Source organism: Corvus brachyrhynchos, unplaced genomic scaffold (assembly GCF_000691975.1).
Source record: "Corvus brachyrhynchos isolate BGI_N302 unplaced genomic scaffold, ASM69197v1 scaffold14, whole genome shotgun sequence".
Classification (NCBI taxonomy): Eukaryota; Metazoa; Chordata; class Aves; order Passeriformes; family Corvidae; genus Corvus; species Corvus brachyrhynchos.
Window position 1 is genome coordinate 5996979 of NW_008239110.1, and position 25270 is coordinate 6022248.

The window sequence follows — 25270 nt, forward strand, 5'->3', positions numbered from 1 at the left end:
TCAGCAGCCTTCAAGAGTATGAGCAGTGATTGAGGTTGCCTTAGAAACAGTGTGAGTATGTCCTTGAACATGAATTTGTGTGCCTTTCTGAGCTGTAAAGCTTATTAACTTAGCTGCTAATGTATCCACATTGCTCTCTTGGTGCCGCCATACCCGTCAGGACACTACAGTTTTCACAGCCAGTGGGGCTTGGAGCTGGCTCTGCAGGCTTTGCAACAGAGCATGCTGCATGGTTAGACATGCTCTCTTGCATCTTTTGTAAGAAAGGCTCTGCATTTTCTAACCTAATGCAATCGACATTGGTCTTGATTCAACACACACGACCAGCATAGGAAACAACACTGCTTCTGGGGCAATAGCAAGGTTTGTCTTTCCTTTGGAACCCACTGCCCTTCTCCCTGTTTTAGGAAGGCAAAGCACTCTTTTTCTTGATTACCCTAAATAGTGCAAAACATTCAAGAGGAAGGAGGGTCTTGTGATAGAGACAAAGGGCTGCGATTCAGGACTCATGCATTCACCTCCTATCCTTGCTGTCTGCTTTCAGTTAAACCTTGGGGAAGTCATAGATCTCTTCCTCTTACACAAAATCTCGGACTCTTTGTGTCTTTTCTATTGAGCTGAGAGCTTCTTGTCACTGGCTGTACATTTGTATGCCTTCCTCACCACTGTTATCCACTAATGCAAGCTAGAGAGCCTGCCTTCTCACATTTGGGGAGGGAAGATGAGGTATTAGAGTTTTGGGGGCTGTTCTTAGAATAGTAAACATCATCCTATGCCCAAATCTGCTACCAGGACTCCTGCTTGCCTTTTCATCTCCCATGCTAATTCACCCCCCTCACAACAGCTCTATTTCTCCCCTGTTCCCCCTGAACCACTGAGAAGCAGAGAGGAAGAGAAGGGCTAGCTTTCCCCCTCCCTACTCTGAAACCGAGATATATTATTATCTGTCTTCTCTTAACCAGACGTAGCAACAAGATTACTCAAATTCATGTCAACTGAATACGAGTTATGCAGTTTTGCAAGTTGATGACTACAATTATTGGAATTACCCAGAGCTAAATAGTTAGTTATAGCTGGAAATTGGAAAATCTCTTCATGTTTACACCACTGTTTGTCATGGAACCGTTAAGTTCTGCTGCTTCATCTCTTCACTCTTTTTATAGACAAAAAGGGTACACAACGAAGAGGTTTGTCCATACTCGCTTAAACTCAAATGGTTTGAACAGTTACTTGCTTTATACCTCAGTTGTATTTTCATTCCTATTCAGAATTTTCATTAGCAAGTTATTTTGTGGTTACCCAGAGTGGCACTTAGTAATTGCATTGAGATATTTCTCTCTTAGATTTCTAAACTGTAATAATGCAGTAAACCCTGCTTTTGCCCAAGAAGTATCTGAGAAAAAAATGTAGCTATTAAAATAATGCCTAAATAAGAACTGATGTAGTGATATTTATTGCTGGAAAGTTGCAGCTCTCAGCTGCATGGCTGGTAAGAAACAAGAGAATGAATAATAGCTACCAGTGTCCCCAGCTTGAAAAGTCAGAGGAAATGGCAGCAAGAAAAAGCAAATGAAGATGGATGAAATCCCAGAAGGATGAAGGGAGACTGAAGGGAGTCCTCCATGCTGGATGGGGCTGGGTAGCTGACTCCAGGGTCACCTCAGCTGTTGCTTTTCGGAGTGGTGTTTTGAAAGGGCGCTGCTTGTGAGAAGCGCTTCCTGGCCGCCACTGCCGCGCACCACTTGCAGATGCTGCCTGTGGGTCAGTGAGAGGTCATCTCCAGTTAACTCAACACCTTCAGTGAGGAGAAAGCTCTTGGGGATAAACTTTCTTACTATCACTGTCTAACTGGCACTGAGAGAACTTGCAGACACGTAACTTGCTCTTTTGCTTTGTCCTGAAGTAGTTTCCGTGGCATCATTAGCACAGCCAACTCTTAGCTCTCCACTTGTCCAGTGCAGCAGTTTCAGCAGCATCCGTTTCTACAGCCTGGCGGGTGGGTTTTCTCCTGGCAGATCCCCCTCCCTATGCTGTGGCCAGGGTCAAGCTGCCCTCCAGTGCCTCACCAGCCCCTTGGCAAAGCTGCCAAGGACCAAGAGACCCTCAGGGTCTGCAGAGGGAACAGCATCCCACGCACACTTGGATGCCCCAGAGCATGTGTGGGTGCCTCCCAGGCTTGCTGTGTGTGACAGGACATGGCTCCTGGTCCCACGGAGCCTAAACCAGGGCACTCACAGCTCCATGGTTTAGTGCCAAAGGGAAGAGGCAGCTCTTACACCTCTGCCTGTAGTTTGAACGTTGTCAGTGATGACATCAAGGGAGACATCAGGAGGGGATGGACTGAATGTGAAGGTGCATGGTGTTTGCTTACGAAATGTTACGTCCAAGTATGTTCAGCAAACTGCCTCAAGTCCTGTAGCTCCAGAAGCAGAGAAGTTGCACTTAAATAATTATGTTTTGAAAAAGATCAAAGATGCAAATAAACGGCACAAGTAATGCAGGAGCACGTTTTAAATATATACATAGAGATACATGAGAAATCAATGTACTTTACATTGCTCCCACATTGTTACTTCTGACAGCAGTTAGAGAGCCCTGCTCACAGGTGAGTCTGGGTGCAGGCGCTCCCTGGTTGTTACTTCCCTGGTGGAGCTTTCTCAAGTATCCATGCAGATTCTGGGCAAAAGTCTGGAAAAGGTAAAATGCTGAGGCAAGAGGATTGAACTCTGCAAATCCTCTTCAGGTTTCAGGCTGTTCTGTTCTTGTCCATAAAAGAATTTAGTAGGCATATATTTTATGTGTGTGGGTACATCAGTAGATGCATAAAAATACATACGTCTGTTTTCAATAAAAGTGTTCCATGATCTAAACATCTTCCAGATAACATCTTAAAAATCTTAGGCTTCACGTTTTCTCAAACAGGCTTGTTCAGGGAAACGAAAGAGAGTGCTTGACAAGATTATGGTGTTGCTTCTATACATTTCCTTTATTCTTGTGGCTAAAAGGAAATTACAATGTGTTGTTAAGTCAAAGCGTGGTCTGTGGAGCTGAACCAAAAAACTTTTAAATGGACTAAAATTCCCCTTCTGATAAAAGGGAAAACTACACAGCAGAGAGACAGGATATCTTTAATTTAAATAGTGGGTTTAGGTATATTAATTTGAGTTCAAAGCATCTTTCAAAGGGTATGATGCCCACATTTTTAATTTTACCTAATACTGAGCATCTGGTGTGGACTGGTTTGTGGTACTGAGAGCAAAAGGAAATACATTACTCATAGATGAAAGGAGTGAGGGGGAATCACTGTCCTGACTAAAAATAGCCTTTTTTCCACCAGTTAATATCAGCTGGAGGTTTGATTAAATAGTAATTGTCTAGAAAAAGACAATAATTGAGTGTGACTGTTTTCCTTCAGGGGCCAGGCCCAGGTGGTGAAAGTTAAGTATTGTCCTTCAGATAAGGTCCTGAAAGCAGTTTTCCTGAATGTCCACTGAGCCCTTCTGCAAAATGTCCTTTCTGGGTGCTGAGCTGCAGACAGACAAAATCCAGGCCTTTTTGCAGGGCAGCAGCAGTTTTCAGGGATGTAGCACCAGAGGATTTTATGGCTGCATTGCAAATACAAAGCTGGCTCACCTCTTTGGCTGGAACTCTAACCCAGAGGCGCAGAGATCACAAGAGACAAATGTCTTGAATTAAGAAATGGGGTTGACATCTATAAAAGTCAGAGCACATCTAGTAGGCAACATGTGTAATAAGACTATAACATTATATCTAATAGGGAGATTGGAAAGCTGTCTGAAAAAATGCAGCTTCCGTTCAGATCTGCACATTCAAAAACAAAATACACCAGATTAATGGGGTTTTTTGTACCCACACCCCCTTCCCCTTAATTTATTGATCTGAATCCCTATGCTCTTTTTCTAAAAATAAGTCTGGTTTTTTTCAGTACAAGGTTAGTGACAATCCTGGTAACAACTTTGCCTAGCTTTATTGGCGTCTGTAGTGAAAAAATGAGTATTTCTGTGAGGTTAACAATATTCTCCTCTTTATTTCTACAAGGTTTTTCTCACTGAATGACCCTTTTATGCATCATAATGTTAACACATCATTTGTCTGGGACCTTATGTATCATGAATATTTAAGCATTATTTAATTAACCTTTGCGAGTGTCCAGTGAGTCAGAGAACCATGAGATAGAGCTGGACAGGAAGTGCTTTTTCTGCCCTCCAAAAGTCTTCAAATTGCTACTTATTCCAAGTTGAATGGGCTCAAAACTTTGAGGCATTTTTCATGAAGGAAAAGTGGAGGAGGAGAGAGCGTGAGAGACACAGTGGTTTGCTGCATAATGGCCAAAACTTCCAGAGTGCTCCCTGGGGAAGAAGAAAGCTATCATTTCAGCCCTTTGTCCTGCATGGTGAAGTTTTGGAACTTTAGCCTTATGCCTCCACATGCTGAATTAGGACTGTAATGGCTGAGCCAGAGTCAGGACAGCTCTGCTGGGTGGTCTGCAGACAAGCACTTGGAGAGAAGGTCACCGTGGCCTTCTAGTGAGAGCAGCTCCCAAAAGCTTTGCTGGCTGTAGCTTGGACTGTCTTTTCTTTTGCATTCCATGTGAGTGGTCTCACTGCGAGGTGAGGCTGGGCTCTTATCCAGACAGAAACACCACTTACTCAAAAAGTAGCACATATGTTCTACTGGGAAGCCTGAGTTCTGGCCATTCAGCATTTCCCAGGGGAAGCTGACCCCTTGGGTCGGCAAGGGTAGTTGCTTCAAACACAGCAAAAATTGATACCATAATCAGTTTGAGATTTCAGGTATCTTAATTCTATGGTTTAAAGCGCTGGACTACACTTTTTCTGAAATAGGTAAGAATATTTGCATTTTTATACAGGGAAACTGAGGCATGGAAAGGGTATGAGGTGTGCTGAAAGCCATGTACTAGGCCCATGGAAGAGCTAAGAATAGAACCCAGGTTTCCTGACATGAGCACGAGTTATTCAACCACAGCACACTGTGAGGGCAGGACAGGAAGGAGCAAAGAGATAAAAACTGAATTTCTTCTGAAAGTGAAAACTCCTCTTGTTTCAGGTAGTGTTTTCCATTATACCCAGACCATTACTACATCCCTAAAATCTAATTTTTCTTTCCCATTTGGGTTTAACAATGAATATCGCATTGGCACCTACCCCTGGAAACTACTCCTGGCCTTCTGCTAACCACAGATTGGTAGGCTAAAATGAGAGACTGCCCATTGAGAATATAATCCTGGTCTGCAGGGGGCACAGAGATTTCTTCACGTCTGGGAAGCAGCCAGTGGTTTACAGTTACTGGACCCTGAAGCTCTGCATTTAGGTACAGCACACCAGGCTGGAAGTTAACCTGAGCCTTAAAGAGGGGGACAAGGGCCTTTAGCTGATGAGAAGAGTGATGATTTGCTTGTGGCAGTTTTAAATATGTAGAAAATACATATGAAAAAAATATGAAATTTTAAAAGGTGTGTTACCCATGAGCTCAGGAAAGAAGGTATTTTCCTGTCTTCCTTCATTAAAAATATAGTGGAAACCCAATAAAATTCTGTCCACATTTTTCAATGTGTTTAAAAAAAAACCAATGGGGTCAATAAGTCCTCTGACAAGAGGCTAAAATGAAGGAAGATAGAGTTCATCACTTCCATATTTTGAGCCTGTGACTTCCAAAATCAAAGGCTTGATAATCCTAATGGATTGACTTCCAAATTTCCTTGGATTTGTATTGCTGGACTTGTCTCTCTCCAGGGCTTAGCTGGATCCCTGCAGATAGATTTTTAGGTTTATATGGCGTAATTCCACTTAGTCCAGCTGTAAACTTGTGGTGGCTGAATTAATGCATTACAGGGGGGAAAAAAGAAAAAGAAAAGAGTACACCTACAAACCCCCTGGCTTGTATATCAAATCCTGAGGGGGAAAAACTGGGCATTTCAATTAGTTGGTTGTGTGGCCTGATTGAGGAACAGCCCCGTGGCTAACAAAGCTTTGTCTGTAGTATCAGCTTGCTCCTCATCCACCAGGACAAATAGAGTGGTTGGTCATTAACGGGCTAGCCATCGGGTAGGGGTTTTGTTCTTAAATGGGGGCTTTGTCTTATCCCTGCTGTTTAAGCCCTCTCCAAGCACTCCTCACCTGTCATATCTGTCATACATTTAATTCATCACGCTCTCTGGTCAAAAGCTACACTGATAGTATCAAAAGAAGAGGAGGGGGCTTCTTATAACTTTAGCGATCAAAGGAGATTACAAAGCAAATAAGATTTTAATGAAGACGGCAGGTTTGGAAAGGAGAATTTACTGCACTCTGAATCGCTAACACATAAATGTTCGTTTTATCTGTATAGTATTTGAGAGTGGAATCCCAAGCTATTGCAGAAGGAAGGATGGATACATGTGTCGGTTCGTGGTTTTAATTAAAAACACGGAGGAGACGTGGGGGGGAAAAAAGAGCTCTTTTATTTCACATTAAAGGTCATATTTTTATTCTGCAAATATGATAAGCAGACTGTATTTAGACACAAGTTTGTCTTAATGGTGACAAATACATCAAGCAATTTGCTACTGAACTGATATTGTCAGGCCAATGCTCTCTGTTATTTGACCTAAGTTTCAAAATATCAATCACAATACCGAAATACACTTGGCCTCACTATATCTACTAAAGAGGCAAAGGAGGCAGGCAGTTTCCAGTCATAGTCACATAAAGCCACATGTTCCTGGGACCATATGTGATGGGGGCCAGAGTTGCAGAAATGCACCTTTTGTGTGAGTGGGTGTTTTACAGGATGGCAGCCCTGTGCCAGTGGCATGGGGAAAACTGAACGCCCTTCTTTACAGGTTCACACTGAGAAGCACATGCTGCCCTGTGGCACTTTGTCATGGAATGTGAGCCTGCAGCATCCACATCTTAATTCACAGAATATTCCGAATTGCAAGGGACCCATAAGGATCATCTCTTCAGTGAATGGCTCATATAGGGATCAAGCCCACATCCTTGGCATTATTAGCACCATGCTCTAACCAACTGAGCTACTGTCAGTGGTTCATTCACTATTACCCCTTATTAAACCCACAGTCTTTCCACAGAGGAATTTTCCCATTTGGGATTGTCAGTCCAGAGCACATACTCTGTTTTCTGATAAGGTGGAAACAACTGATGGGGAATTATCTGTTGCAGTTCCTAATGCTACTAGTGGACAGTATGCAAATTATGCATGGCCGGTGATCTGGAGATTCAGTTAGCAGCAAAGATGCTCTCCTGGAAACATAAAGGTTGTGGAGCAGATCATCTTGACATACACAAGAGAGCCAGGGGATCAGGCTCAGCTGGTGTGGATTTATGAAAGTCAGGTGCTGTTTGACTAACCTGGTCTCCTTATGACCAGGTGACCCACTTAGGGGATGAGGGAAAGGCTGTGGGTGTTGTCTACCTGGCCTTCAGTAAAGCCTTTGATACTGTCTCCCGCAGCAATCTCCTGGCTATTCATGGCTTGGACAGGGGCACTCCTCACTGGGTAAAAGCTTGTCTGGATGGCCAGGCCCAGAGAATGGTGGTTACATCCAGCTGGTGGCCAATCACCAGTGGGGTTCCCCAGGGTTCAATACTGGGGCCAGATTTGTTTAATGTCTTTATCAACTACATGGACAAGGGGTTTAAGTTCACCCTCAGTCAGTTCACAGATGACACAAAGTTGGGCAGGAGTGCTGACCTGCTGGAGGGTAGGAAGGCTCTACAGGGGGATCTGGACAGGATAGGCTGGATCAATGGGCCAAGGCCAATTGCATGAGGCCCAACAAAGTGAAATGCCAGCTCCTGCACTTGGTTCACAAGAACCCCATGTAACACTACAGGCTGGGAGAAGAGTGTCTGAGAAGCTGTCCAGCAGAAACGGGCCTGAGGTTGCCAGTTGACAGTGGCTGAACATGAGCCAGCCTATGCCCAGGTGGCCAAGAAACCCAGGGGCATCCTGGCTTGGATCAGCAGTAGAGTGGCCAGCAGGACCAGGGCAGTGATTGTCCCTGTGCTCAGCACTGGTGAGGCTGTACCTCAAACACTGTGTCCAGTTCTGGGCCCCTCACTGCAAGAAAGACATGGAAGTGCCAGAGAGAGTCCAGAGAGGAGCAGCAAACCTGCTGAAGGATCTGGAGCAAAAGCCTTAATGAGGAGCAGCTGAGGGAGTTGAGGTGGTTTAGCCTGGAGAAAAGGCCACTCAATGAGGACTTTACTGTTCTCTATGACAAGAGGAAACAGCCTCAACGGGCACAAAGGGCAGTTCTGATTGGATATATTAGGAAAAATTTCTTCACTGGAAGGGTTGTCAAGCTTCACTGAAACAGGCTGCCCAGAGTAGTGGTGGAGTGACCATCCTAGGAGGAGGTATTTAAAAGCCATGTAGCTGTGGCACTTGGGAACACTTAGAGGTGAACTTGGTGGTGCTGGGCTCATGGATGGAATGATCTTTAAGGTCTATGATCTTAAAGGTCTTTGGTAACTGAAACAATTCTATGAATTTACAAAGTGCTTTGGGCACTGGCTGGCATGTGTGGCATGTACAGAGCCAAACCTGCCCTGTTAGCAGCAGAACTAGGCAGCTTTATTTTTGCCGTTTTTCCTTGTGATGAAAAAAAAGCCTTTGCGATTGCTGAAGCCTTTGATAAAAGAAGGGGTAGTTTGTATTATTAGCACGGATGTAAACATCTTTACTTCAAAGACGGGGGAAGTGGCTGCCTAGCTTTCTTTAAATTGAATAAAAAACATGGGGTCCAGGAAGGAGCTCACAGAACCATGTCTGAACTTGTCAGCCTTTACGGGTTTAGGTGGAAAACTCCAGTTCTCACTTTCCGCTGAGTAATACTGAGAGCTCATTATTTGTGTGGTTTTCAACCTGGCTATGAATTATGAATGATTTACTTAAGAAGTGATAAACTATGGGTCTGCCCTTAAGCTAAGAGGAGGTCCCTACAGCTGAGGTGTTTTGCATTCAGCAGGGAGATGGTCCTCAGCACCCTTCTGATGTTGGAGTTACTGTCTTGTATTTTCATCTGAGGGCTAGTATCCATCCCTTAAGTTTCTTTTCTGCAACCTGCAGGATCTTGTGATACACAAGGCCCAATGAATTAGTTTTACTGAAAGAGAGATGAAAATTCACACGTGATGTGGTGGCATGAATTTAGTTGAACTGAAGTCAGACCCAGGTTTCTTGCAAGTGAAGATGATATAAAGATACAGCCAGGACTGTAGTTCAGAAACTGTGTTTGAATCTTGCTTTGAGTAAGCATGTCAGCAAGTAGTGTCTAAACTGATTTGTTTTAATCAATAGCAATAAAAACTGTGAGTTAATAGGGCCTGTATTTATCTGATACTGTGATGAGACAGTACAGCAGAGGCAGCTGCAGCAGGGCTCTTCCAGTGCTCACACCAGCTCACTGAATGGGTATTAGTGGCACTGGAAGTCCTGCAAGACTCTGCCCTGTAAACAGGGCTGGCACATGTGCCAGACACAAACATTTGCATTTACTGTTGGTTTAAGGACCTCCATGCTTTTATTCATCTGGAAACTGCGGGTTTTTTCCTTTTATTTTTTTTTCCTCAGCCTAAGTTAAGGTGGCAGAGGCTAACTTAAAATATAGTCTTTCCTTTCACAAATTAGAAATTCTGAGAAGGTGCTCAAATTACTCGAGGTATAGACCAACCACCTCTACTAACATGTTCTGGTTATAGATCTTAATAGGTTTTTGCAAGACCAAAGTAGTTAGGTAAAGAAGTGTTTTTTAAAATAACATAAGTCCACATGACAGCATATAAAAGTCAAATGACAGAGCAATTCCTGGGTTATTGTTACAAAACTAACCTTTCAAATGAGCTCCTAAAATGTTCTGTGGGTTGGAGTTTCACTTACGGAATTTACTTTTAAGCCACTTTCTCCAAGTTTAAATCTGTCTACAGAAAACTTCAAAAACATTTTTGTTGTTGTTGTTAGGAAAAGAGAGAAAGAAAAACAGCATGCTTTTTTTTCTCTGTGTTAAACCAAGTGCTTTTAAAATGTATCACCCTATACCTGACTGGAATTAAAAAAAACCGAAACAAAACTTTCAGAAACTGGGCATTGGTTTTCTTCGACAGCACAAAAGCCCCCGTGCCAACATTTAGAACTGCAACACATCAACTGCTCTTATAGCTCATACTTTATTCTCTGCATCAAAGCTCTGGTGGGGGGAGTAAAAACAGAGAGTGAGAGAGCGAAAGAGTCAAGCTCTTCAGAGCCTCTAATGACGCGTGCCAAACACGTGGAAGGTAAATCCCCTAATTCAGTCTATTCTTTCAGCATTCCCTGGCGGATGGCCAAGCTAAATATTTCTGCTGGATAAAAAATGCACCCTCCTATGCGGCACTTTCTTAACAGGATGGCTCTCCAGCTTTAGCGGAGGGGGCTTCTCTGGGGGAAAGCCAACATGTGTGTTCTCTTATCTATTTATTTATTTTATTAAAAAGGGGCTTTATGGGCTGTGATTGGATTAACTTAGTGAACCCTGGAGGAAGAGGAAAAACAAATTGGGAAGCTGGTTTAGCACCCCCACCTTTTTGTCATCTTCTTTTGGGATTTCCTGGCTGGCTGCCACCTTGAGCCTGTTGAATGTTCTTTAGATCAATCAATTAAAAAGGCTTTAATATTTGGGTGATTGGAACGCAACATATGGGCTGCTGGTGCGGATGTCATGTGGTGCGTGGAGTTAATTGAAATGATTAATAGAGGTGTTAGTTTCTTCAAGACTAATTGAAGAAAGAATATAATTGGAAGCATAGCCTAACCATTATTGTTGACTTTTTTTTAACATATTGTGTCCCTTAAACACTTGTACATGTTTATAAACATGCAGATGGACTTTGTTTAGATGTCTTCGATGTGGTGATTTGCAAAATCACATCAACTCTACAAAAGTCAAATTTATTTTTATGTAAATTAATCAGAAAAAAAAATTCCTTGTGCCTTGCCTGTTTTCAGTAACCAGTATGTACACTGAATTTCTGGTAACTGTTTGTCTTTACTTCCTTGCCAGACTTAAACCAATTGATTCATCCTCATCATTATCTGTGGGGTCAGAGCATTTATCCACAGAAACTGATCAGGAGCCTCCGAAGGTCTGTTAGTGCCCTCTTTTCTCTGCACAGTGAGTTGTGCAAATGTGAAAATGTGCCAGGTATTTCAGGGAAATAGCATCTCTATTGTACTGCCCCACACCTTGTCAGTTTGACCATATTTCAAAGGGATCCAGTTATAAATATATCAAGGACTGGCAGAAATCTGGATTTGACAGTCAGAAAGAAATATCAAGTTAGAGAAATTCAGAAGATTTAACTGAGATTTAACTCTTTTGGCCTCTCCACCTTCTTTAAGAATAATAACTTTTTTTTTCAGGAGTAGTCACTTGGGAATTTCTATTAAAATTGTTAAACTGTTGTGAAATACAAAATGAAAGCAATGAACTGGCTGCAGAGGACATCTGGCAGCAAGGAGAGGGTATGAAGGATGTGTCTCTGAAAGTCATCCTGCTGCATAGGCCGGCTCTCAGGGTAGAAATGGGGAAACAGAAAACATGACAATCTCTGGTCTGCCCAAGCACTGCGTGAGGAGGAGCAGTGTCGCGTCCTGCTCACTGCTGGGCTGTGGTTACAAGTGCCGTAGCAAACTTTCAGATGGGGATTTCTTAAAACTGAAGGCAATGGCTTAAATGACTTACGAATCTGCTAGAGGGCTAGTGTTTACTTGTGGGAGAAGAAAATCAGGCAAGATGGCAATGAAGTGTTGATCTCAAAGGTAAGTCAGTTCAGATTTAGGACACATAAGCTACACTTAGAAGTGCATTTTTTTCACACCAGCTTTCTTTTTGCCTCCTTTTGGTAATAGGGGAAATGCTTATGCATAATTTTAATGTTCTGGAAAAGAACCATCTTCCTGGAAAGGACACACATATTTTCTCTATTTGTTTTTCTTTGCACATGTGGTGCAGCTTATGCATGTGTGTACCTTTTTCGGTAGTCAGAAAGTTTATTCTGCAGCCCAGAATAAACTGAGCAGAGAAGTGATAGATAAGTTTAGAGGGGGTTTGTTTTTGGCTTAGAAGGAAAGAGTATAGGATGGTTTTAATATTTTAGAGTCTTCCCACACAGATTTCCAGTGATGCTTTGAAGGCAACTGTGCGTCTGCAAAGACTTTGAGCCTCCCCGGAAGATGTGGCCTGTCTTGCGTACAGATCTGAGCAAAGCGTTTGTAGAAAGGAAGTGGCTGTCCTGTACTGGGGGCTGAGAGGAAGGGAAGACATTAGGTCTGATTGCAAGCTTCCCTTACTCCCCGTTGCCTGATTTGTGTGCACGTAGTGCTAATAATTTTAGATGAGAGGATATGCTGGACAGACTGGTGCAAATTAATCTTTCAAAAAAATTTTTCTATTATTCGGTGATGAGATTAGTCATTCAGGGATCTGGTTTTATTACAGCAAGCTACTGCAATCACCTAGTCACTTGTTTATATTTCTAATCTTACCAGTGATGAAAAATAGGAGTCTCAGCATTCCATTGCCTGCATTGCCCATTAGGATTTAGTACAAGAAAAGGAGAAATTTGTATAAACTTGCTGGAATAGGAGCATCCTCTCTGTCTCTATCAAACCTTGCCATGTTGTATAGTAAATAAAATTCTAGTGCTCTGGCCTGGGTCACTGAAAAAGGGTTTAAATCTATGCACATGCTTTGTATGTGGCTTGTATCTGATGGCAATATTCTCATTCTCATACAAATGAGAATGTTCAATAACATCCCCCTAAAATAAATCTCAGGGAACTGATATCTAGTAGCCTGCTAGCATCACCGGTTGCTAAGACAGACAATTTGCATTGGGAGATCTCACTTTTAGGTTCTCATAAATCTACCAAATTCTTAATGTGTGGCTCAGGTGTTTCTTGCATTTTCCTTTCCTGTGGACGCATTTTCCCCCAAAATCTATTCCGTCATTTCCAAGAATTTGGCTGTGACAAAAATTGTATTGCTAACATTAGGAGTGTGATGAGTTTTCTGTTGAAAAGTAATCTCCACCATCTTTTGAAGCACAAGTTTGAATGACAGGTTCAGTGGCTTGGGGGAAGGGCAGCGTATGTGGCAGGGGAGGGTGGTGACTGGCATTGTCTGGGGTGCTCGAATGCCATCCCCTCTGCCAGGAGCACCTCCCAGTTAATGGATCTCCACATGTGCTTCATTTGCACTGGGTCTCTGTCAGAGCAAGACCAGAACACACTCTGGTCCTGTCCCTACCTCCATCTCTGACTCCCATGCCCAGGAGAATTGCTTTTGAGCTAGAAGCCAGCCTAGAGGATTGGCAGAGCAGCCCTCCCAGGAGCTGCAGGAGGGCATCATGGTCCCATCAATGGGCTAACACTTTTAGGCCTAGAATGAAACACCAGAACCAAGAGCAGAGGGAGTGCATGTTCAGCACATGCTCATTGCAAACCATCCTGAGGCCAGAGAGTCATCAAAAGGGACTGTTTTTGAAAGCCTACGGACAAGAGCTGAACCTGGAGGGGATTATGAAGGAGGAGAGACTATGCCTGGAGATCAGCAGTGTCAGGGAAGAGGGAAACTGAGAGTAAGGTTAGTACAAGACCAAGGGATTTATCTTTATGGGTTATTGTGGACGAAGACAAGCAAGCTCGGTGTTAAAAGCGGGTGGGATGTAAGCCAGCTCTGATCCAAAAGCTGCCTGGCTGCATTAGCATGGTGCTAAGCCCAAGCTAATATATCCGGCTTCTCACCAGGGCTTATTAGCTCGGGCTCACTGCCATACTAACATAGTGACAGGAGTTCCAGTTGGCCTGACACCATGTCTGCTCAATGTGTGAACTGAGCTCAGGGCAACATGCCTGCACAGGAGCACCAGGAGATGCCTGGAGACTTGACGGCACCACACTGATGAGGAGGCTGTGGAGGCCAGGTCTCCTGGTCAGCAGGCAGGGGCACATGGGGATGCAGAGCTTGCCATGTTTGCTTAAAGTAGGACAGGAAAGAAGTGCAGTGCAGATGAGGAACCAGGAGGGACTGAAACTGGCTTGATGAGAAGACTTGGCACACAGGAGCCTGGGTGTGGGAGTGGTAGATGTGAGTGACTGGAAAGGGAAACTACAAGAGGGGTCAGGAGGAACAAGCTGAGGACTTGCTGGGCAAGGAAACCAATCAGAAGTCTGAGTCGAGCACTGGAAGAGGAAGAAAAAACTCCACACCACACCTGGCATGAAATCAAGATGCCTGAAAGCAGTCATTCCTCTGCTGCCAGACTGTCACCTGATGAAACCCACCAACAGAAGTGTCCTATCCCTTACAATGCTTGTGCTGACCTTGCCAAAAACAAGCATATGGTTGCTTTGAGCCGGGTCTGCCAGCGTGCCTGTGGAGGTCTGCCTATGGCAGATCAGAATACCTCAGCTCCATTCTTGATCTGTGTAGGCATCAGAGTAGTGCTAGGTCATGAGATCTCTGCTTTTTCTATTTGCAGTTTCAAAAATCAGCATAAAAACTATAGAAAAACCTTACTAAAATTGCAAATTCAAGTTCTCCAGTGTTTAAGGTTGTTTGCCTAACTCCAATTTGATCCTCTTATGCATTATGATACAGTCTTTAATTACTCATTTAATTACTGTTAACTGGCTACTTGCCTCATTCAGGCATACGACAGGCTTGCTAGGGGAGATGAATTGGGGTGGTGTAATAAAATGTTATCTTTAAGACACCTCTTCCCGCCATCCCATTTGCTGCTGCGTAAGGAAGCAAGGCAGCCATGGTAGGAAGAAGTGCTACTCTTCTCTGAGCAGGTGAGCTCTGCTCTGAAGAGCTACGTATTATTCTTACCTGAATAGGATTCTGAACAAGATTCATGCCAATTCACCTCAGCAAAGCCTTTTGCAGGTGGGCAATAATTTTGACATCTTTCTGGGTGCCTGATGTGAAGCCCTGCAAAATATAGAGCCATCACAGATGCCAGGAAGAGAAATGCTTTGAACATAGAAAATAATGCACTGTTCTGAGTCAATCGGCTGCTCTGCATCCCAAAATTAATGTATGCTTTTGATGTTAATGTCATTGTGTCTCCATACCCCTTCTGCAGAGCGAGAATAGCAATAATACCTTCATCAACATATGGGGGAGGTATTGTGAAAATCAGATTAGTCATTATTTGATGTTTGCGAAGTGTTCAAGTGCTGCTGTTCTGATGAGCAAAGCGGAAAAATACAAGACAAAATTGGTTGTCTTCATTTGAATGGTCTGTGGTTAAAGTAAGGCACTGGGCCTTTCAAGGAGAAAGGAGAGAGAAAAAATCTGGAAAACAGCTCTTCTAGTCAGCACTCTTCTTTCTAAACACCGAATGAGGTGGAGAAAAAGATGGTGCATCTTACGCCAGGACTGCAGAACTGAGTTTCTGTACACGATCCTAGATCTCCTGGCATCTCCTACCAACTGAAAGAATGCCTGAGTTTGCACCATAATAGGTCTCCATTTACCGACATTTTGGAATATTTGTCTCACTGTAAAACTTGGGGGTTTTAATGTGCGTCTGTTGTCTTGCAAATCTGATGGTTGGCTGTAGGTTTTTACAGAACTTTGACTCAGCTTCAGGGAAGGAGGAATGAAGAAGCAGAAGAGTGAACTTCTGGAAGCTGAAACCCTCCTTTCCCTAGGTTTGAGCAATCTGTGCTGTTATGAAACCTTTTGAAATCTCATTTGCTGATGTCTTTCTGACCCCCCAAATTATTCTTGTGTAAATGTTGACACCCAGCAGAGATGAAATCATTGACTTGAGAAAACACAACCAGCTTATCAGAAACTGCACAATTCCAACAATATACTAGCAACACCAGCCTTTCTTCTTCCTTTCTTTTTTGTCTTATTTTTTTTCAATTGTTTGTGGTTAGTTGGCAGATGGTATTGTGAATCAGACTGTATGTAACTGAGGGAACAGAATGGTTTTTTCAGTTCACGTAAACCCAAATCCATGTCACAAATCAAACTCGTTTTATTTTCAGGTCTTTTGTGTGCTTATGATTTTGGTATGTTTACTCATTTCATGTTGATAGTTTTAATTACACACTCACAGAATGTATAAGCAGAGCAAGAACTAGATATGTTTTCCAACTGAATTCAGGCTGTCTGTAAATTTTCTCTGTGTGTTGTACCCATAGCTCACTGAAATCAAAGGACATCAAAGTTTCTCCACTAACCACCTGAAATCAGTTAGTCCTCAATTGGTTCTTTTTATGATCCCGACACTAAAGTTGTGTGATTTGTTTGCTGAAGGAAAGTGATTTAAAAGTGGACAGACAAAACCATCAGAAAAATGTTGAGGCTTTGGTCTCCTGTATCATGCCGTTAGACACCAGGCAGGGCAAAAGGAACAATTGCAATCCATTTATTCATGGCCAACTGTAAAGCCAGAAGATGCATTAAAACTTGACTTTACACCTTGGAGGTTTAGGATCACGACGTAACTCCATAAAGAAAAATCTTTACACGGAGTTTGCTGTGCATAGGAGAAGGGAGCTGCCCTCTAGCAAACTAGGAAAAAAATCAAAATAGTCTTGTTGGTTAAAAGCATCAATTTTGAGTTCTGCTGTTCAGATGTGAGTTTTGGTGTTTTATGTTTCAAATTAAAGGCGTGGCTGAATGTTCATTATCCCTATGATAAAAGCAGTAGAAATAGGTGCAAAATGGCCCTTGTGCAATGCTGTAATTTACCTTTATTTTAAACTGGCTTACGCATCTTAATACATTATGACAATCAGAATTATCAGGCCACCAGGCGGAGAGGAGTTTGTTTTGTTAATTGCTCTTGTTAAGCCTAATTACAGAACGGGGTGGAGTGGATGTGAGGGGAGGGAGGAATCTGCTAGCAAGAGGAAATTCTAAAATCCTCGGAGCAGTTCCAGGCAGTGTGTGTTGGGGAGCAAGAGTGCGGGTGTGGTGTGGTGTGCATGAGCATGCGTGTGTGTGTGTGTGAGAGTGAATGACAGACTTTCCATATGGACTAAAACCCTGAGGTGCATCAGCTGGAGGTGGGGAACCTGTGCTGTGTGGACATGTGAAGGTACAGCTGAACAAAGAACTGTGCTGTAGTTTTCTTTATGAACTAAAGCCTTTTTTTTTGAGGGGGACGGGGGGGGGGGGGGCGATGAAGATGCACATTACTTACTTTGCTGTTAATCTTTGAGGTTTGCATCAGATTGAGTGTTAAAATGGTGTGCTGATATGCTGCACCATTCTTTGATGTTACAGGTTGCCACGTAGCTGTGGGTTGGTATCCTAAAGCCCTTTGAAACATTTTCCTTCTTCCCAGTGATTGGAAAAAATGTGCGGTGCACAGACTGTGTTACTGGTTTATACTCTCCAATTGAAAGCATACATCCAAAGAGCCCTTCTGCCCTGCATTATTCCAGTTTGTTTATGTGCCCCACATTACGCTGTTGGCGAATTACTGTGCCTGACCTGCATTGTCAGCCCCCTCCATTGCCTCGGGAGCCTCCGGCACAGAAGTTTCTGATAAGGCAGTTTTGAACAAGCCAGACACCAAGTGAATGATTCTGTAACAAATCTGTGCTCTTCTCCGGGGTATGTTACCTGACTTGTTTGCTGCCAAGGTGGTTTTATTGGTTTGGCTACTGGGTGGAGGGAGGAGACTGGAACAGCACACAAGTCACGTTTTTGTTTTGCTTAATTATAACGTACACTTTTAATAAAACCTTTTAGTGCCGTGAATTAAATGTCATTGCAATCCTGCACAAGAAGAAAAATGTTACTGCTATTGTAGCTGACAGCTGAGTGGTTAGATGGCCAGTGTGAGTCTGAGGCTCAGAAGCCTTTACTTTGCTGGCTGGAGATACTGCTGGGTAAATGTGTTTACTTTTTCCTTAGTATTTATACTAGTTAATGTGTCGCACTAGATAAATCTACTTCCTGAGTCCATCTTTCAGCTTGCTCTCTTCCCTCCCAGTTGACAAATGGTCTGAGTTTGACACCGTTTTATCAGTTGAGCCCCTGCTGGGTGCTGCTTGCCCACTTGTTTCTGCTTTATCGTGAAAAGTGAATTATCTGCAATATTTTGCTATCATCTAACTAGCAGTTGGCAGGCTTTCCTATATGAACTGATTTAGATTTCAGCAAGGGGAGGCTGTTGTCTTTCTCTGCAAAGCCCTGTTGTTGCTCTCCAGGAAAACAAAAGATCCCGGAGCTTTCTGCACCGCAATCTGCTGCTGTCCCACTTTCAAGGAGGTGTTTTGTTTGTTGCGGCAGCTTCCTATCTTAAAATGATAAATTGAGCAGACGTGTGCTGCTTTAAACCACTGTCTCCAGGGCTTTGTGTTCACTTAGGATAAAATACATTATTTTGTGGTAGGCTCTGGTGTGATTTAAACTTGGTTTAAAGATTACAGAGCAAAAGGAAAAGCATCAACATCTTCAGCAGTGGTAGTTTGATGAGGAATCACTGTCAGAAGAAGAACTCTACTGACTTAACCTCAAGTGGGTTGCAAATGCATTAGGGATTCATTAATATTAATAGTAGAATAGACATTTCCTGCTTTCGTTTGACATCTTCTAAGCTATTTTTTTTTTTTAAGAGCAACTTGAAGTGCAGTTTTAACACTTATTCAAGTTACTACAAGGATGATAAGCTAAAGTTAAACAGAAGGAGACCTCTGAGTGTGTGGGATTGGTCTCTAGGAGTCCTGGAATTTGGTGCTGTGCTTTAGAGAAAGATAGTGGTAAACTCTCGGGTGAGACTTTCAGGGCAGTTTGCAAAATGGGTCCGTTAGGTACGACTGCAACCAGAATAAACTGTTGTCACAAGAAATTGTTCTATGAGGGTGACAAGAAGGTCACTTTCAAAATGACATGTAAAGGGTAATAACTGTGTAGATTTCTAAGGTGGACACAGTAGTGGCTTGTCCATAAGTTCAGGGATGAAAAAAAAAATCCAAACCTTTCTTGAGTCTCCAAATACTTTGTGAGGTTGGCTGAACAGCTCCGTTTGAAAAATAAAAAGATCCAAGGTAATTTTTACTTGCTTTCAATCTTCTAAATCCTGTGATGCACATTTTCATGCTTCTGCTCTGTCGCCAGCAGGCTTTCAAGATTTATTCAAGGGGAAAAAAAAAAAAGAAATTTGACAAAATCACCAAATATCTTTTGAGATATAAAAAAACCCCAAGAACTTTGTTAGGACCAGGAGGGAATTGTAATTGTAATGATCGTTTTTCAGCATCCTGCATATCACAATTTCACCCACTGAGCCCTTTAAGTAAGAACTTGTGACAGTGGCATGAGGCAGGGGGCTTGCTTTTTATAGAAAACACAGCTAGGAGTCCCAGTTCGTAAAATGTCAAAAGAAAACAGGTAATCCCCCACAAAGCACCTAGTCTGGCAAGTCTAGTGATGCAGCAGCTACAAATGCAGAAGTACACATGAGTTTGGCAGCTCTTACTGATAGGGCAATTTGAATTGTCAGTGTGCGTCTGCTCTACTTGTTGAGCCTAATGAAAAGTACAGTTTAATCACTGGTGTGCCAAATTGACCATGATTAGCTGTTATTGCAGATTAGCGCATTGTCTGGGGCTCCAGAATTATTGATCCGGGTGCTGTGCTCTGGTGTTTTCTGTGCCCTCTATCGTAACCTCTTCTTAATGCTTAGGGCAGAGAAGCAGGAAAGGAGAGTAGGAGGGAAGAAGTCCAGATGGGAAGAAAACAGGTCCTGAAAAGACCACATAGGAACTAGGTCAGGTACTCTGGAGATTAAAGAAGCATGCTTCATCCCTGGACGCAGGAGGCAGGGACAAGTAGCATACAATTACGAGGAATTAGAACGGCAACAAGTAGTGCAGATTTATCAGCTTTAATTGTCTATTGTCAGGACAGAGCCCTTCTTGTAGATCAGGCGCTGCCAATGCTTTAATACCTCTAATGGACTCTCTATTGTGGGATTATCTCTCCTAAGGACAATGTATTTCTTAAAACTAGTTGTTTTGGGAGAGGGAGGAAAAAAAAGAAGAAAAAAAGAAAAGAAGTAGCTGCAGCCCTCGGGTTTTTGTTGGTTTTTTTTTTTTTTTCCTCCCTCTCTGGTTTGTCACATTTGCAGGAAGTAGCTGAGAGCCCAGTGTTGCTCTTCTGTCAGCAGCGCTATTCCTTCAGGGGAACTGATAGATACCTATTGAACATTAACCCCCTTTGCTCCACCTTCCCCAACGAGCTCCTCCAGAAACAATAGCTGGTTGATAAAGAGCAGATAAGCAAGGACACCCGGCTTAAGAATCTCTCTGCTATCTTTATTTTAAAAGCTTTCCTGGGTTTTGCAAAGTAAACATTACAACATTTAAAGAAGGATAAGGTGTCAACTATTTAATGAGAAGTTGTGTTTAATAGCACAGGAATTCTTCCCTCCCCCAGCCAACACGCAGGTATGAAAAGACTGTTATTTCACCACCCTGGGATAGGAGAGGTGGAGAAATGACAACTGCACTCTTAGAAGCTTAAAAAGTGGTTCTTCAGACCAACCCTACCAGATTCCCTAATCAACTCTAAACATACAGTCACTATTTTGAATCCTTTGGTCCTCAATGCACGGTAGTCACACTGCTGGCTCTGTGATAATCTGTGGGTAAATATTTTCATTTCCACCACATGCACTTTGTCATGGTGTGTAGCTGTTGTTTTTGTTAATCTGTTTTGAAATGCACTCTGTGGCCAGCTTTTTGTCTGAGAAAAGTGGCATAGTTCCACCCATGGATCTTGCCTTCCTTCTGCTGTGTTCATCAGCTCCAGGAGACCAGGCGGCCCGGAGAGTATCTGGCATCAAAACTGAATTGTGCAGGAGCACACTCTGAAGTTTCACCATTGGTCGTATCACTGTATCTTACCAGGCAAGCTGAGGTGAAAATACCCCAAAAAGTGTAATGACTGCCAAGTTGGGAACAGACATGAAAGTTGAAATAATACAATTCATTCTGAGGTGACTTCATTATTTCAGCTTGTTGAGAGCTTGTTATGGGACTGATGTCTGAAGTATTCACAGGACTGAGCCTTCCAATATATGTATACCATCCGATCCCTCCTCCATGACAATCTGGAAATCAGCCTATTTTAAATGAAAATTTTCCAAAGCACATTCTTTTTTCAGTCCTCTTGTCACCAGTAAGGTTGGAAAGTAGTTGGAATGGGTTGGCCTGTTGTCATTTGTGTTTCCTCAGACTCAGTTACAATAGACAGAACATTCAAAAGTCCAAGGCTGGGATGTGAAAGGTTGAATTTGTACTCAGATTTTCCCGTCCAATATAAGCTTGTGTTGGTAGAAACATGCAAAGACTATAAAAGTGTTCTTGTATGGGTTCTTGACTGTCCTCCCAAGACCACCATTGCTCAGAAGTGTGATGGGAAGGCTGACAGTAGCCAAGAAGGGAACATCGTGGTCCACCTTCTCACAAAGCCTTCTTGCTGTCCTGATAGCAGGCCCAGGTAGCCTTGACTCCTTCTCCTCAAACTCAAGGCTCAACAAGAGGAAAAGGCTGAAGCTTAGTTCTCACTTCTGTGTGCTGTGAGAATGTTTTTATTCCATTGGAGGAGAATTGTTTTGGCTTATTCATATGTCATCTGAGTAGTATTTTAATAAGGCCTAGTGGGAAACAAAAAGGGATATGGCATTTTAGTTTGACTCCTTTTTTCTCTTTTTAAGGAAAATTTCTTGAGAGGATAAAACAACAGAAACCAAAAGTGATGTTAAGGCTTGCACTAGGCAGTAGCTGAGAGTGCAGCCAAAAGATCTGCTCTTGGTATTGCAGAGCAGAGACAAAAATAAACGTTTGGCATTTGGAAGTGCTACGAGGCAATGACCAGGGTGCTCTGTAATTAAAGGCAGTCCCTGAAAGCTGCATGTGTTAATTCAAAAGCCTTCTGGCTATAGCACACACCACCCCAAATGCCCTTGCAAAAACCTTCTTGTAGATTCAAGTGCAATTTTAATTTCTCTCCTTATAGGCAATACCAGCTGAAGTTGTCTAGGCCATACAAAGCCTCTGAGATCATATCTGAACCCCATAGGCAGTGTTTTGCAAAGGTCAGGCCAGTCTGAAGGAAGATGGCTGTAACTTTTCCTGTTGCCCAGTCACTAAAGTGTGCTGGGTGTCTCTCTTTACCTTGAATCTGACAGCAACCACGCTTTCAAAAACATGGCCCCAAAACATGAGTGCATATCAGAACTTGAAAGCAAAGCAAGTTCTTCTTAGAGTTTGATTTCTCAGTTGGCTTTTAAAAGACGTGCAGTTGTGCAACTACATCATGTACCTTCTCCAAGTAATGACCACAACTGGTCCCCAAATGTTTACCAGCACAAGGATGCCTACATGCAGGAAGTGGGAAATGGGGGTGGGTCTGATAGTTACTCTTGATGTGGTCAATCTGCCACTGACCTTGTTTGGGGAAGGGGAGGATGTGAAAATGAGACTCTCCTTTAATCTCTTGTGTGCATTTTATCTCCCCTCCAACTTTTAAAAGAAATTTCATCTATTAGAGCCAGCTCCCTTCCCTCCTTCTTCCCCTTACAATTACAGCAGGCCCAGGGAGAACAGCAGCAGTGGCAGCTGAGGCTGAGTTGCACAGGCTTGTTGTTGAGCTGAAGTGGTGATAGCATCAAAGGAAATGGATGGGGATTTCTGAGATCAGAGCTGTTAGGGCCATTCATGATTTGTTGCCAGGCTGAAAGCTGCTGCAGAGAGAGCTGCCTGAGAAATGCTGATTAATACAGTAATTGAGGTTTTCTATGAGCGAGAAGGAAAAAATTAAAATATGACTAAAAATGTTCTTTTTGAAATGAACAACATTTTGAAATTGCACATTCCAGACAATAGCAGCTACTGGTACAAATGATTTCTATAAAAGAGCAGAAAACTTCTGGTTGAACACGGCGTCTTTTTATGTTTCTCTCTTAAGGAGGAAGGTCAGAAGGTCAGTCTATATATTTCTTTAATGGCAGAGTTTCCTTTGTGATTCTTACTTTAGTACACATTCTTAACAATTTGTTTCTGTCTCTTTTTCTTGATAAACTTAGTTTTATTCCAGATCAGGCACTGTTAGGCTGGATCTGCACATCAGCAAAACTCCTTCTCCTGCACTAAGGTAGTTCTGGGCTCAGCTTCACTGAGACACCTGGAACTAATTTCAGGATAGCCTCAGAGCGTGCCACAGAGTTATTTGAAGTCCATAGGCTTCGTAGGCTGTACTCACCTCCCCAGGCTCCAGGGATAGAGCCGCACTGACCTGGGATATTGGCATCCTCCTGATGAATATTTCACTTCATCTGATGTGATCTAATCTAATCTCTGCTTCCACTTGTTTTCCAGTCCAAAAGCATTCTCAGTTCCTTGAAAAGCAGATTTGCCTTTTTCCCTGCTCTCCTTCACATTAAGAAGATCAGTCCCTGAAGGAAACACACCAACCCTTTCTTCTCTTCCCCATCCCCCCCCCCTTTTTTTTTTTTTGTTTTTCTTTCAAGCTAACAGGGAAGTGAAAAGCTCTGAAACAGCTGCCTCTCGGAGTGAGACTATTTTTCGGTAAAATAATCACCTTCAGTATGACTACATTGTTTTTCTGTTCTATGCAGTGTGACTCAGCATCAGTTAATTAACCCAATCAAGTAGGCTGGATTTCTCTCCTTTAATGAATGGTTCTTCCTACTTCAGAGCCTTCCTAGACCTCATTTTGGATGTGCCTCGGTTTTACAGGGTATATCCAATTACATTTATATCCTTCAGCCCCAGTGCTCAGGCCACCTCTCTTGTGGAATTACACTGTGGTGGCAGTTAAGGCAGGACACTCACTTGCCAGCAGTTGCCCTACTTAGGTCTGCTGCCACGAGCCCTCCCGCGTTAGCGCATACGGAAGGTCTTTACACAGATATGCTATTCTCAGCATCGCAGGCCGAAAATGGCAAGTAATCCTTTCCACACGTCTTTTTATCAGTGGGAGGAGAAGCAGGTTAAGGGAAAGGGGTTTGTGTACGCCTGTCAGAGAGACAGACAGGCACCCGATTGCATAAACCTGCTTCCCCCCCCCCCCCCCCCCACTTCTCCCTTTTTCCTGTGAAGAAATATGTAACACTGAGATCACCCTAGAATATAAGTGCATGTAGATTTAGAAGAAGAATGTGAAACTAGCTGCCACATAAAGTGCCAGGCAACTGATGAGAAATACACTTGCAGACGTGTGAGAAGAAGGAAAAGTAGTAGAGTTGCCTCACAGTGAAGCAGCTAGCATTTGCACTGGGCTGTGGATGGCTATAAATGGAATTGTGCATCACCGTTCCTCTGAGCCCGAGGACGCCTCGCTGAAGAGACAGGACCACTGAAGGAAGTAAGGCATCTGGTTGTTTTGTAAAAAGAAGCAGTAATGCTCTTAATAATAAACAAACAGGACATTGTATGCCATCATCACAGGATGTCCTTCCTTCAGCCAACATGCTGGCTTGGATCGGAGGAAAAAAATTGGGCGCCGGGATCTGCTGATTGGTCTACCAACTCTCCTTCCATCAGCAGTGTGTTCCTGGATGGCTGCTCACACATTGGCCCATCCACGATCCGTGCTCGTTTTCCTACCGCACTGCAAAAGGGGCATCGGGTTTGGAAACGCCGTGTGCCATGTCCTGCTGCTGTGAGCTTCCCTGATGTTACCAAGGGAAAGGGGGAAGGTTTTGTTTAAGGGAAGAAACAGAAATGTTTTTCCCAGTTCCTCTCGCAGGCGCTGATTAGAAAGAGACTTGGGAAAGGGATAAAATCAAAACTCTGAAACCTCCAAATTTGTCATCTCAAGTAAAGTACTATGATTGTTGAGGTTTGGGACCAAGCACTTTGAATTGAGTTTTAATCAGTATTCAGGAACTTGGAAATAATTTTAGTTAGTATTTTTTATAAAGTTCTATCAAGTCAAACTGCGTAAGAACGAAAGCGGTCATATATTGAACTCCGGAGCTTAAAAATAGCACGGAAAACAGATTTCTAGTAAAAACTGCCTCAGGTGCGCTCTCCGCGAAGCGCCGCGGTGCCCGCCCACCCAGCAGATCCAGGCGGCGGGGCAGCGCCGCAGCTCTCCCAGCTGACGCACGGGGCCGAAAGGGAGGGAAAAAAATTAAAATAATAACAGTGATGTAAAAAACCCAACGCGGGTGGGCTGGGC

General features: G+C 43.1%; 1 protein-coding gene and 1 long non-coding RNA gene across 7 annotated transcripts in view; one reads left to right on the forward strand and one right to left on the reverse strand.

The window, feature by feature from the left end:
• Positions 1-25270, forward strand: part of PRDM1 (PR/SET domain 1) — a 111204-nt gene that overhangs the window by 62100 nt on the left and 23834 nt on the right. The window contains exon 1 of one of the 6 annotated variants that reach the window (XM_017739641.1): positions 17003-17147. The exons of 4 other annotated variants lie outside the window; for them this stretch is intronic. The gene's annotated coding sequence lies outside the window, so the exon portion shown is untranslated. Of the gene's footprint in view, positions 1-17002; positions 17148-24204; positions 24452-25270 lie in introns of those variants that run through there. One more of the 6 variants, XM_017739643.1, reaches the window with a different exon arrangement.
• Positions 20356-25270, reverse strand: part of LOC108448008 — a 5864-nt gene continuing 949 nt past the window's right edge. Inside the window, exon 2 of the long non-coding RNA XR_001863763.1 lies at positions 20356-21719. This is a non-coding gene — a long non-coding RNA (uncharacterized LOC108448008). The remainder of the gene's footprint in view (positions 21720-25270) is intronic.